The sequence below is a fragment of the Mauremys reevesii genome, linkage group 20 (assembly GCF_016161935.1).
Source record: "Mauremys reevesii isolate NIE-2019 linkage group 20, ASM1616193v1, whole genome shotgun sequence".
In the NCBI taxonomy this organism is placed as follows: domain Eukaryota; kingdom Metazoa; phylum Chordata; order Testudines; family Geoemydidae; genus Mauremys; species Mauremys reevesii.
Window position 1 is genome coordinate 24,868,242 of NC_052642.1, and position 14,574 is coordinate 24,882,815.

At 51.4% G+C, this 14,574-nt stretch overlaps 1 long non-coding RNA gene across 1 annotated transcript; it reads left to right on the top strand.

The window, feature by feature from the left end:
• Positions 1–10,779: 10,779 nt before the first annotated feature.
• LOC120387496 lies at positions 10,780–12,509 on the top strand. The gene is made up of 3 exons (XR_005590207.1): positions 10,780–10,894; positions 11,956–12,085; positions 12,379–12,509. It is a non-coding gene; the product is annotated as an uncharacterized LOC120387496 (long non-coding RNA).
• The last annotated feature ends 2,065 nt before the right edge of the window (positions 12,510–14,574 follow it).

Here is a 14,574-nt window from a genome sequence, read left to right on the forward strand (position 1 = left end):
CACCAGAGGGCCTGAGCTCCCTTGAACTGTGTACTATTGCTCAGCCCTTGTAACAGAGGACGTGTAGTGAGTCGGTGTGGCTCCCCTCCTGCCCTCAGGAGGGTCGAGCCCCGGCGCGAACGATTACAGGGTCCTTTCTACTTTTTGTCCTAAATGTGTAATGGGAAAAGGGTTGAGGGTGGAGTCCCACTGTGTGGGAGAGGTGAAAAAAGCCTACCCGACATTGCCGACTGAGAGGGTAACTTAATTATTTACCTCCTTTGTGCTGGTTTTAGTACCAAGAGAAAAGAAGTCACGCGTCAGAGTCTACTGTCCTCACACAATTGAAAGTGAGCAAGAGCGACGAGACCACGAGCATTGTTGATGCGATGCAAAAGCCGTCCATCTGTGAATGGAACCGCCACCACTCCCAGTGAGATAAGTGTCTGGTTTGGTGGTTGCTCTGCTCACGGCCCACCTCCTGGTAGGGACACCCCGTTAGCTAGGGCTGGGTTTGTAAAAAAAGGTTCCTAACTAGTGGTTACGAGGGAAACAAGGTCCCCATTTTCAGGGGCTGGTCATTTTTCTGTCCACAAGCAGTGTGTCCTCTGCAGCAGAAGGTTGGATCCAGGGGGATGACTCCAGCTCGTGAGTTTCTTGACTCCCTCCCATGTTTTTCTCTCTCTCTCCTCTGTGTTGGCCAACACACACTCTCTGTCTGTCTCTCTCTGTCCTTGCCTCCTCTTGTGCTGTCTCCCTTCGTAGGACACAGGCAGGAGTGCTAGGTGTGCATCCCCACAGGCTAGGTCTCAGGAGCTATGTACAAGTAGGAGGGGATGAAAATCATGCAGGACAGTGGGCGCTAGAGTGGATGGGTGTCTGTCAATGTTGACTCAGTCTCTGTTTATCGAGTCGGGCGGATGGAGATGGGATGAGAGAGGGAGGCAGGGATGAGGACAAGATTAAATACACCAATAGAACTCTGTGTAGTGATGGTACTTGCTTGGCTTTATTAGTTTCCAGAGGAATCATCCAGGAGCCCTAGCTGGGTGAGAATATGCAGAAGTGGACATGAGCAGCCTGGACATTCTTCTAAGGAGACATGAACAGTCCTCCGCTTCCTGCTTCCCGCTTAACTGGCTGTGAGTAAGAGGTCAGTGCTTTGAAATCCTCATCTGTACTCACTGTAGTATTTTTCACAGCCCGTGTGCTTCCTCGTTGGGTATGGGGCCCTGTGGTATTAAGGCTGGGGAGGGACCAGAGTCTGCTGTGCAGAGTGACTATGTCGGGTGCCGTTGCAAGGGGTGCTTTTGGGTGTAATGGGAAGAGGGTTGAGGGCGGAGCCCTGCCATGTGGGAGAGTTGAAGGGAAGAGCCTAGAAGACATTATGAACTAAGGTGGTAACTGATCTGTTTTCTCCCCTTGTACTGGGTTTAGTACCAAGGGAAAATAAGTCACGTGCCAGAATCTACTGCCCTCATGCGATGGAAAGCGAAGGAGAGCGATGACACTGCGAGTATTGTCGATGCCGTGCAAAAGCCGTCCAACTGGGAGCGGAACAGCCGCCACTCTCAATGAGATAAGTGTCTATTTTGGTGATTGCTCTGCTCACGGCCCTCCCTGCTCCTAGTAGGGACGCCACATTAGCTGGGGCTGGGTTTGTAAGAAAATGTTCTTGACTAGCTGTAGTTACGAAGGGCACAAGGTCCCCATTTTCAGAGGCTGCTCAGTTCTCTGGCCAGGAGCGGCGAGTTCTCTGCAGCGGAAGGTTGGATCCAGGAGGATAACTGCAGGTGGTGAGTTGCTTGCCTTCCACCCGTGTTTTTCTCTCTCTCTGTCTGTCCTCTAGTATGTTGGCCAACACACACACTCTCTGCCTCTCTCTCTCTCTCTCTCCTTCCCTTTCCTTGCGCCATCTCCTTTCATAGGACACAGGCAGGGTGCTAGGTGTGCATCCTCACAGGCTAGGTCTTGGGAGCCATGGAGAAGGAAGAGCAGAGAAAAATCATGAGGGGCAGTGGGTGCTGAGGTGGTGCGGTGACTCTGATTACTCATCTCTGTTCACGAGTCGGGCTCAGGTAGATGACAAGGGAGAGGAAGGCAGGGATGAGGGCAAGATTTCATGCATGACTAGAACTTTTTGTACTGATGGCTCATGCGTGGGTTTTGCAGGTGCACTTCCAGAGGAACTGTCCAGGAGCCCCAGCCCGAGGAGAAGCTGGCAGAAGTGGATCTGATCAGCCTGAACATCCTTCTAAGCAGACATGAGCAGTCCTCAGCTTTCTGCCTTGCACATAACACTTTATGACTTTTAGCAGCACGGCTGAAGCTTAAGATAAATGCATGGTAGAGGCTGAGTACAGGCGGCTGCTTCACTTTAGGTGGGTTTGGTTTCTTATAAAAGTTTTCCTCCTTTTTCTGGGTGTGGGAGGAGAATTTCCCTATTTTGGGAGTAGCTGTGGGGTTACATCCAGGGGAAGAAACAATAGTCTCTTCTGCATAGTGACTCTCTTGGGTGCAGGTGCAACAGGCTGCTCAACATACAAACATTAGAAGGGCAGTACTTGGTCAGATCAAGGATCCATCTAGCCCAGTGTCCTGTCTTCTGACAGTGGCTAATGCCAGGTGCTTCAGAGGGAAGGAATGGAACAGGGAATCGAGACGTGATCCATCCTGTGTCGCCCATTCCCAGTTTCTGGCAAACAGAGGATAATGGCACCATCCCTGCCCATCCTGACCAATAGCCATTGGTAGACCGATCCTCCATGAATTTACCTAGTTCTTTTTTTAAACCTGTTATAGCCTTGGCTTTCACAGCGTTCTCTGGCCAGGAATTCCAGAAATTGAATGTGCATTGTGTGCTTTTTAATTGTATCTATAAAGGTGTAATGGGAGATGGGAGAAGAAGAACATACACAATATTGCAGATTCTGATGATAACTTTTGTTTTTCCCTCCTTGTGTTGTGCTTAGTACCACAGACAAAGAAGTCAAGGGTAAGAGCCCACCCCTGTTGTGAGATGGAAAGCGCACAAGAGCCATGAGACAGCGAGCATTGTTGATGCCAGGATATGCAGATACCGTCGAGCTGGAAGTGGAGCAGCCATGACCATCAGTGAGAAGTGTCTGGTTTGGGGAGGACTCTGGTAACGGCCCACCTGCCTCCAGGATGAGAATTGTCGTTAGCTGGGGCTCGGTTTGTAGGAAAAGGTTCCTGAGTAGCTGTGGTTAGGAGAGAGACACGGTCCCCATTTCACGGGCTGCTCATTTCTCTGACCATAAATGGTGTTTCCTCTCTAGCAGTCAGGGCTGGCTCCAGGCACCAGCTTATCAAGCAGGTGCTTGGGGCGGCAACTCCTGAGCGCGGCGGCACTTTCAGGTATTCGGCGGCAATTCAGCAGAGGGTCCCTCACTAGGAGCGAAAGACCTCCTGCTGAATTGCCACAGATTGCGATCGCGGCTTTTTTTTTTTTTTTTTTGGCTGCTTGTGGTGGCAAAACCCCTGGAGCCGGCCCTGCTAGCAGTAGGTTCAATCCAAGGGGATGACTCCAGCTGGTGAGTTTCTTGCCTTCCTCCTGTGTTTCTCTCTCTCTTCTAATGTGTTGGCCAACTCTCTCTCTCCTCCCCCCCCCCCTTTGCCTCTCCTTGTGCTGTTTCCCTTCATAGGACACGGGCAGTGGTGCTAGCTGTGCATCCCCACAGGCTAGGTCTCGGGAGCCATGAAGAAGTAGGAGGGGATGAAAAGCATGCTGGACTGTGGGTGCGAGAGTGGAGCGGTGACTGTCAGTGTTTACTCGGTCTGTATTCATTGAGTGGATTTCACGCACCAATAGAGCTATATGTAGTGATGTCTCATGCTTGGCTTTTGCAGCTGCGCTTCTAGAGGAATCATGGAGGAGCAGCAGCCGAAGGAGAAGGTGGCAGATGTGGACCTGAGCAGCTTGGACATTCTTTTAAGCAGAGATTAACAGTCCTCAGCTTTCTGCCTTGCATATAACTGGCTGTGAGTAAGCGATACAGTGTTCAAAGCACTGAACTCCTCACTTAAAGTTGCCCTGGTTAACGTTGTTACGTTGCTGATCAATTAGGGACCATGCTCGTTTAACATTGCGCAATGCTCCCTTATAACGTTGCTTGGCAGCTGCCTGGTTTATCCAGTCCTTGCAGGAAGAGCAGCCCGTTTCAGCTAGCTGGTGGGGGCTTGGAACCAGGGTGGACCGGTAGCCCCCCATCAGATCCCCGCTTCCCTAAGTTTCCTGAGCGGCAGCCACCCAGCAGGCTATCAATTGCTGGCAGTTCAGCTGTCCTCCCCCCCTCTGCCATGTGCTGCTCCTGCCCTCTGCCTTGGAGCTGCTCCCCGGAGCCTCCTGATTGCTGTGCAGGGGAGAGGGGAAAGGGGGGCTAATGTCAGGGTGTCCCCCTCCCCCTAATCCTGCCCCCCACTTACCCCGTCCCCTTCTCCATCTAGAACAGGGTGGGGACAGGACAGGGCTCAGGGTGGAGAGAGCCTGCTGCCTGCAGCTGCTGTCTCAACTTCCTGAACTACTTAAAAAGGCAATGTCCTTAAAGTGGTGTCAGTGCACTTGAAGGGGCAATGTGCATCTCTCACTCTCCCGCCCCCCCGCCCCACACACACAGGGTGTGTCTCTGTCTCTCTCTGCCATGCTGTCTCCCCTCCCTCTCTCCATTTGTGCTGCCTTGTAGAGTGTGAGGTTACATTAACAACAATGCGTTAACCCTTGAGGGCTCAGCTGAGTGCTAGTTCATCATTTAGCAGTAAGGCATTCCCTGGGAAATATCCCACCCTCTGACTGCACCACCTCAACCAAGCTTCACAACCATCATTACTGGTTACAGTATTAAATTGTTTGTTTAAAACTGATACTTTTAATTCCTCATCTTTACTTGCTCTAGTATTGTTCACAGGCCATGTGCTTCCTCACTGGATACAGGACTCTGTGGTATTAAAGCTGGGGAGTGGCCAGAGTCTGCTGTTCAGAGTGACTGTCAGGTGCTGTTGCAAGGGCTGCTTTTTGGCTGAAATGCTAAAGGTGTCATGGGAAGAGTGTTGAGGGCGGAGTGCCGCCGTGTGGGAGAGGTGAAAAGAAGAGCTAACGCGACGTTGCCTGCTTAGACGGTAACTTATTTTTTCCCCTTGTGCTGGCTTTAGTACCAAGGGAAAAGAGATCAGACGTCAGAGTCTACTCCCTTCATACATTGGAAAGTGAGCAAAAGTGATCGGACCGCGAGAACTATTGATGCTACGGAAAAGCCGTCCAACTGGGAGTGGAACAGCTGCTACTCTCAATGATAAGTGTCTGTTTTGGTGATTGCTCTGCTCATGGCCCCCTTGCTTCTGGTAGCGATGCTCCGTTAGCTGGGGCTGGGTTTGTAGGAAAAGGTTCCCGACTAGTGGTTATGAGGGAGACAAGGTCCCCATTTTCAGGGGCTGCTCAGTTCTCTGGCCAGGAGCAGTGTGTCCTCTGCAGCAGAAGGTTAGATCCAGGAGAATGGCTGCAGGTGGAGAGTTGCTTGCCTTCCTCCTCTCTCTCTCTCTGTTCTCTAGTACGTTGGCCAACACACACCCTCTCTCTATCCTTACCTTTCCTTATGCTGTCTCCCTTCTTAGGACATGGGCAGGTGTGCTAGGTGTGCATCCCCACAGGTTAGGTCTTGGAAGCCCTGGAGTAGTAGGAGGGGACGAAAACCATGTTGGGCAGTAGGTGTTAAAGTGGAGTGGTGACTGTTGGTGTTAACTCGGTCTCTGTTCGTCGAGTGGGGCCGATGTAGATGGGATGGAAGAGGGAGGCAGGGATGAGGCCAAGATTTCAAGCACCAATAGAGCTGTGTAGTTATGGCTCATGCTTGGCTTTTGCAGCTGCGCTTGCAGAGGAATTGTCCAGGAGCCCCAGCCCAAGGAGAAACTGGCAGAAGTGGATCTGAACAGCTTGGACATCCTTCTAAGGAGACATGAACAGTCCTCAGCTTTCTGCCTTCTGAACAACTGCCTGTGAGTAAGCGGTCAGTGCTTTCAATTCCTTATCTGTACTTGCTGTAGTTTTCTTCACAGGCCATGTGCTTCCTCGTTGGGTACCGGGCACAGTGGTATTAAGGCTGGGGAAGGGACAGGAGTCTCCTGAGCAAAGTGACCATTTTGGATGCAGGTCCTGTCTAGTTGCAGGTGTAAAGTAATAACGGGAGATGGATTGAGGGCGGAGCTGTGGGATACAGGAGATGTGAAATGAAGGACTACGCAACATTGCAGACCGAGATGCTATTTTTTTTTCTTTTTCTCCCCTCTGCTGGGTTTAGTACCAAGGAAAAAGAAGTCACACGTCAGAGTCTACTGCCCTCATGCGATGGCAAGTGAGTGAGAGCAGCGAGCCTGTGAGCATTGTTCAGGCCAGGCAAGAGCCGTACATCTGGGAGCCGAGGAGATGCCACTGTCACTGAGATAAGTGTCTGTTTTGCTGAGGGTTCTGTTCACGGCCGATCTGACTCCAGGTAGAGACACCCTGTTAGCTGGGGCTGGGTTTGTAAGAACAGGTTCCTGACTAGCTGTGGATACGAGGGAGACAAGGTCCCCGTTTTCAGGGGCTGCTCATTTTTCCATCCACAAGCAGTGTGTCCTCCGCAAGAGAAGGTTGGATCCAGGGGGATGCCTCGAGCTGGCGAGTTCTTTCCCCTCCTCCTGCATTTCTCTCCCTCCCTCTCTCTCTCTTTCTCTCTCTTTTCTGTACTGTGTTGGCCAACACACACTCTCTTTCTCTCTGTCTGTGTCCTTGCCTCTCCCTGTGCTTTCTCCCTTTATAGGACACGGGTAGGTGTGGATCCCCACAGGCTAGGTCTCAGGAGCCAGGAAGAAGTAGGAGGGGATGAAAATCATGTGGGGGTAGTGGGTGCGAGAGTGGAGGCAGGTATTGTAAAATATCTAGCACGGTAGCATGTTGGACAGTGATGGCTCTTCCCTAGGTGGTTTGCTGCTCTTGCAGAGGCCCGCTCAAGGCCAATGGAGCCGCCCCAGACAGAGGAGAAGCATTTGGAGGAACGAGACCTGCACAATCTAGATGTTTCACTTGGCAGTGGAGCTAAGGAGTGCTCTCGTGATATTCGAGGAGCAGGTGCTCGTTTTTGTGAAATGATATTTCTCTATCCAGTATCTGCAGAGTGAGGTGCCTTGTGGAGACCAGAGAGATGCTTCTCCTATCCATGGGATGGGTCCTGGGGAAGGTCCAGCTCTGCCTGTGGCTGGCAGTGGTCTGGGATTGTCCCTTTCCTGGAGGGCTGTAGCTCCTTAGGAGTGGTGAGTATTTTAGGCCCTGGGTAAGCTGAAGAAGAATAAAGAAGGAGGGAGCAGCAGCCAGTGACGTGTGTGTCCGTTGTTCTTCCATGCACAAGTGGTGACCTAGCTTACAAGTGTTCTCTCTCTCTCTTTTCAGTCGTACTGAGATTGGTCAGATGAGAGATCGGCCAACCTGTGGCAGAGACCAAAGAAGGAGCAGCCACCCAGAGCCCATCCCTAGGGATGGAAGCCGGACAATGATCTGCAGAGTAAGAGCAAATGGAAACTTGCTGAAGTTCAGTATTGAGGGAGGGCTGCAAATACTCTTGTCAGTGGAGAGAATTTGTGAGTATGGGGAGGGCCCCTGAGGAAAGGCCTCGGCATCTCACGGGGGCACGATAAGCTCGGGGGAATCCTTTGTGCCCTCTCAAGGAATTGTCAGGTGCTATGGAGTCTTCCCAAAGTGCAATAACTCTTTGTGGAGAGCCAGGAAGGTGACTACAGGTGCTGAGTTTGCCTCCTTCCTGTATGTGTATCTCTGCTCTCATATGTTGGCCAACATGTGCGCGCTCTCTCTTTCTGTCTCTCTCCTTGTCTCCTTGCATAGAACATGGGCAATGGTGGATGCTCACAGTCTAGGGCTGGAGAGCCTGCATCCCACTGGGGCATTGGGAGGGGGAAGAGAAGCATGATGGGTACTAGATCCTCCATTGGTAGTGGTGGGGGTGACTGTAGGAGTTGACTCTGACTCTGTTCATCAAGTGGGGCTGATGTACGGTGGGTGAGAGAGGGAGGGAGGCATCTCTCACACCAATAGAACTTTGGGCAGTGACGGCCTCTGTGATGGGTTGGATCACAGACACCCCCCTGGGAGCTGCCAACTGATGTGCCAAGTCTACCTCTGCCCCTGCTTTCCCTGCTAGCTTAGGACTCTAGCACCCTCTCTTGCTGAGCCAGATACTCCCATCTGCTCCAACATAGACCCAGGGTCTGAATTACTTGCCCCAAAGCTGCAGGTTTACCTGAAAACAGCTCACAGAAGTGTGCTTGTCTTTAGCACTCAGATGCCCAACTCCCAATGGTGTACAAACACAAATAAATCCGTTTTACCCTGCATAAAGCTTATACGGAGTAAACTCATAAATTGCTCATCCTCTGTAACACTGATAGAGAGAGATGCACAGCTGTTTGCCCCCCCTCCAGGTTAACTCTGGGTTAATTAATAAATAAAAAGTGATTTTATCAATACGGAAAGTAGGATTTAAGTGGTTCTAAAGAGTAACAGACAGAACAAAGTGAGTCACCAAGCGAATTAAAAAGCGCAAATCTATGTCTAATCAAACTGAACACAGATAATCTCACCCTCAGAGATGCTTCAGTAAGTTTTTTTTCCTCAGACTGGACCCCATCCAGGCTTGGGCACAATTCTTTCCCTGGTACAGCTCTTGTTCCAGCTCAGGTGGTAGCTAGGGGATTCTTCATGACTCCATGGAGCTATAAAGGTGTAATGGGAGATGGGAGAACAACCACCTACACAACACTGCAGATTCCGATGATAACTTCTGTTTTTCCCTCTTCTGTTGTGCTTAGTACCACGGAGAAAAGTGAAGGGTAAGAGCCCACCTCCGTTGTGAGATGGAAAGCACCAAGAGCTGTGAGACCACAAGCGTTGTTGATGCCAGGCTATGGCGATGCCGTCAATCTGGGAGTGGAGCAGCCGTCACCATCAGTGAGATAAGTGTCTGTCTGGTTTGGGGAGGACTCCAGTAACGGCCCACCTGCCTCCAGGCTGAGACTTGTCATTAGCTGGGGCTCGGTTTGTAGGAAAAGATTCCTGTCCTGCTGTGGTTACGAGGGAGACAAGGTCCCCATTATCAGGGGCTGGTCTTTTCTCTGTCCACAAACAGTGTGTCCTACGCAGCAGAAGGTTGGATCGAGGAGGATGACTCCAGCTGTTGAGTTTCTTGACTCCATCCCACATTTTTCTCTCTCTCTCCTCTAATGTGTTGGCCAACACACTCTCTGTCTGTATGTCTGTGTGTGTGTGTCTCTCTCTCTGTCCTTGCCTCTCTTTGTGCTGTCTCCCTTAGTAGGACACGGGCAGGTGCGTTAGGTGTGCATCCCCACAGGCTAGATCTTGTGAGCTATGAACAAGTAGGGGACCAAAATGATGCAGGGCAGTGGGCGCTAGAGTGGAGTGGTAACTGTGGATGTTGACTGAGTCTCTGCTCTAGTGGGGCTGATGTGGATGGGATGGGAGACGGAGGCAGGGATGAGGGCAAGATTTCACGCATCAGTTGAATTTTGTGTAGCGATGGCTCTTGCTTGGCTTATTTGCTGCGCTTACAGAGAAATCATCGGGGAGCAGCAGCAGGAGGAGAAACTAGCAGACGCGGACCTGGGCATCCTGGACATCCTTCTAAGCACAGATTAACAGTCTTCAGCTTTCTGACTTCCACATAACTGGCTGTGAGTAAGCGGTCGGTGCTTCGAATTCCTCATCTGTTCTCGCTCCAGTTTTGTTCCTGGTTGGGCACATAGCTCTGTGGGGTTAAGAGGAGGGAAAGGCACAAGTCTCCTGTGCAGAGTGGCTATTTTGAGTGTAGGTGCAACAGGCTGCTTTCTAGTTGTGGTCCTGAAGGTGTAACGGAAGAAGGGTTATGGGTGGAGGTCTGGGGTGCGGTAAATGGGAGAAGAACTTATGTGATGTTGCCAACTGAGATGCTAACTTGTTTGTTTCTCCTCCACTCCCTTGTGCTGGGTTGAGGGCCAAGAGAAAAGAAGTGGAGGGTCAGCATCGGCTCACCTCATGTTACGGAAAGCGAGTGAGAGCGACGAGATTGCAAGCATTTTGGATGCCAGGCAACAGCCGTCCAGCTGGGAGCAGAGCAGCCGCCACAGTCAATGAGATAAGTATCTGTTTTGGTGATTGCTCTCCTCACTGCCCACCTGAATCCAGATACAAATGCCCCATTAGCTGGGACTGGGTTTGTAACAAAATATTCCTGACTAGGTGTGGTTCTGAAGGAGACAAGGTCCCCATTTTCAGGGGCTGCTTATTTCTTTGTTCACAAGCGCTGTGTCCTCTGCAGAAAAAGTTGGATCCAGGAGGTTGATTCCAGGTGGCGAGTTGCTTGCCTTCCTCCTGTGTTTTTTTTTTCTCTCTCTCTCTCTCTCTTCTCCAGTACGTTGGCCAACACACCCCCTTTCTCTTTCTGTCCTTGCTTTTCCTTGTGCTGTCTCCCTTCGTACGACACGAGCACGTGTGCTCGGTGTGCACCCCCACAGGGTAGGTCTCGGGGGCCATGATGAAGTAGGAGGGGATGAAAATTGTGCAAGGTAGCGGGCGCTGGAGTGGAGGGGTGACTGTCAGTGTTAACTTGGTCTCTGTTCATCAAGTGGGGTAGATGTAGATGGGCTGGAAGAGGGAGGCAGGGATGAGGGCAAGATTTCAAGCATCAATAGAGATGTGTGTAGTGATGCTCATGCTTGGCTTTTGCAGATCCATTTCCAGAGGAATTTCCCAGGAGCCATAGCCAGAGGAGAAGTTGGCAGATGTGGACATGATGAAACTGAACATCCTTCTGAGCAGACACGATCAGTCCTCGGCTTTCTGCTTCCCGCATAACTGGCTGTGAGTAAGAAGTCGGTGCTTTGAATTCCTCATCTGTTCTTGCTGTACTTTTCTTCACGTGCCGTGTGCTTCCTCGTTGGGCATGAGGCTCTTTGGCATTAAGGTGGGGGAAGGGCCAAGAGTCTCCTGAGCAAAGTGGCTATTTTGGGTGCAGTTACAATGGGTCCCTTCTAGTTGCAGGTGTAAGGTAGTAATGGGAGATGGGTTGAGGGCAGAACCGTGGGATACAGGAGCTGTAAAATGAAGAGACTACGCGACATTGCAGACAGAGATACTATTTTCTTTTTTTGCTTTTCTCCCCTCTGCTGGGTTTAGTACCAAGGAAAAAGAAGTGTCACGTCAGAGTCTACTGCCCTCGTGCGGTGGCAAGTGAGTGAGAGCAGCGAGCCTGTGAGCATTGTTCATGCCAGGCAAGAGCCATCCATCTGGGAGTTGAGCAGAGGCCACTGTCACTGACATAAGTGTCTGGTTTGGTGATTGCTCTGCTCACGGCTCATCTCCTGGTAGGGACACCCCATTAGCAAGGTCTGGGTTTGTAAGAAAAGGTTCCTAACTAGTGGTTATGAAGGAGACAAGGTCCCCATTTTTAGGGGCTGGTAATTTCTCTGGCCAGGAGGGGTGTGTCCTCTGCAGCAGAAGGTTGGATCCAGGGGGATGACTCCAGCTCGTGAGTTTCTTGACTCCCTCACATGTTTTTTTCTCTCTCTCTCTCTCCTCTAATGTGTTGGCCAACACACACTCTGTCTGTCTGTCTCTCACTCTGTCTCTGTCCTTGCTTCTTCTTGTGCTGTCTCCCTTCATAGGACACGGATAGGAGTGCTAGGTGTGCATCCCCACAGGCTAGAACTCGGGAGCTATGAACAAATAGGAGGAGATGAAAATCATGTGGGGCAGTGGGCGCTAGAGTGGAGCGGTGTCTGTGGATGTTGACTCAGTCTCTGTTCATCAAGTCGAGCGGATGTGGATGGGATGGGAGAGGGAGGCAGGGATGAGGGCAAGATTAAATGCACCAGTAGAGCTCTGTGTAGTGATGGTACTTGCTTGACTTTATTAATTTGAAGAGGAATCATCCAGGAGCCCTCGATGGGCAAGAATATGCAGAAGTGGACCTGAGCAGCCTGGACATCCTTCTAAGGAGACATGAATAGTCGTCATCTTTCTGCCTTCTGCATACCTGGCTGTGAGTAAATGGTCAGTCCTTTCAATTTCTCATCTGTACTCGCTGTAGTATCCTTCACAGGCCGTGTGCTTCGTCTTTGGGTATGGGGCTCTGTGGGATTCATGCTGGGGAGGGGCCAGAGTGACTATGTCGGGTGCAAGGGCTGCTTTTTTATTGTAATGCTAAAGGTGTAATGTGAGATGGGTTGAGGGCAGAGCCGTGGGATACAGGATTTGTGAAATGAAGAGACTGCAACATTGTAGAGGGAGGTGCTAATTTTTTTTTCATCTCCCCCCTCCTCCCACCCCGCTGGGTGTCACATCAGAGTCTCCTGCACTCATGCAATGGAAATCAAGTGAGAGCAAGAGGACCTCGAGAATTATTAATGCCACGAAAAAGCTGTCCCACTGGGAACAGAATAGCCGCCACTCTCAATGAGATAAGTGTCTGTTTTGGTGATTTCTCTGCTCACAGTCCATCTTGCTCTTGGTAGAGATGTCCCGTTAGCTGGGGCTGTGTTTGTAAGAAACTGTTTTTGTCTAGCTGTGGTTATGAGGGAGACCAGGTCAGGGGCGGCTCTAGCCATTTTGCCACTCAAAGCATGGCGGCATGCCGTGGGGGGCGCTGTGCCGGTCGCCGGTCTCGCGGCTCTGGTGGACCTCCCGCAGGCATGCCTGCGGATGCGCCACTGAAGCTGTGGGACCAGCGGACCCTCTGCAGGGACGCCTGCGGGAGGTCCACCGGAGCCGCCTGCTGCCCTCCTGGCGACCGGCAGAGCGCCCCCCGTGGCATGCCGCCTCAAGCACGCGCTTGGCATGCTGGGGCCTGGAGTTGCCCCTGGACCAGGTCCCTATTTTCAGGGGGTGCTCAGTTCTCTGGCCAGGAGCGGTGTATCATCTGCAGCAGAAGGTTAGATCCTGGAGGATGACTCTAGGTGGCAAATTGCTTGCCTTCCTCCCGTGTTTCTCTCTCTCTCTCTCTCTCTTCCCCCTCTAGTATGTTGGCTCTCTCTCTCTCTCTCTGTCTCTCTCTCTGTGTCCTTGCCTTTCCTTGTGCTATCTCCCTTCATAGCACACGGGCACACGTACTAGGTGTGCACCCCACAGGCTGTGTTTCAGGAGCAGTGAAGAAGTAGGAGGAGACGAAAATCATGTGGGGCAGTGGGTGCTAAAGTGGAGTAGTTACTGTTGGTGTTAACTTGGTCTCTGTTCATTGAGTGTTGCCGATGTAGATGGGATGGAAGAGGGAGACAGGGATGAGGGCAGGATTTCAAGCACCAATAGAGCTGTGTGTAGTGATGGCTCATGCTTGGCTTTTGCAGCTGCGCTTGCAGAGGAATTGTCCAGGAGTCCCAGATGGAGCAGAAACTGGAGGAGGTGGATCTGAGCAGCTTGGACATCCTTCTAAGGAGACATTCAGAATGCAGAAATCTGAGGACTGTTCATAACTGGCTGTGAGTAAGAGGTCAGTGCTTTCAATTTCTTACCTGTACTCGCTGTAGTTTTCTTCTCAGGCCGTGGGCTTCCTCATTGGTGTCATGGAGTTTGGTGGAGACAAGGCCCTGCACCCCCGGCTTCCTGCCATTCACAAAGACTCTCAGCCAGCCAGTAAAACAGAAGGCTTATTTAGATGACAGGAACACAGTCCAAGACAGGTCTTGCAGGTACAGATAACAGGACCCCCTCAGTTAGGTCCATCTTGGGGGGCGGGGGGCCAGGCGGCCAGAGCCCCGTCTGGGCTCCCCTCCATTTTCCCAGCCAGCTCCAATCGGAGACTCTCCAGCCCCTCCTGTCTGGTCTTTCTCCCTTTCCTGGGCCAGGAGGTCACCTGATCTCTTTGTTCTCTGACACCTTCAGTTGGCCCCTTTTCAGAGGAGGGGCCCAGGCCATTAGTTGCCAGGAGAGAGTGCCGGCCATTCTCTATGCAGACAGTATCACAGGGGCCCTCTAAGCTTTGCAAAAATCATACACCCTGATCTCCCACACCTAGATATTTAAGAAAGGTGTAGGGGAAATTGAGGCACCCACACAGTATTCAGAGAAAACATTCAGAACATTCCCACTTGGTCACAGTTGGGTTTAGGCTCTTTGGGATTAAGGCTGGGGAAGGGACAAGAGTCTATTGAGCAAAGTGACTATTTTGGGTGCAGTTACAATGGGTCCCTTCTAGTTGCGGGTGTAAAGTAGTTGAGGGTGGAGCCAGGGGACACAGGAGCTGTGAAATTAAGAGACTACTTGACATTGCAGACAGAGATGCTAATTTACTTTGTTCTTCTCTGTGCTGGGTTTAGTGCTGAGGAAAAAAAATCACACGTTAGATTCTACTGCCCTCATGCGATGGAAAGCGAGCGAGAGGGATGAGACTGCGAGCAGTGTTCATGCCAGGCAAGAGTCATTCATCTGGGAGCTGAGCAGACCCCACTGTCACTGAGATAAGTGTCTGTTTTGCTGAGGGTTCTGTTCACGCCCCAGCTGACTCCTGGTATAGACACCCAGTTAGCTAGGGCTGGGTTTGTAGGAAA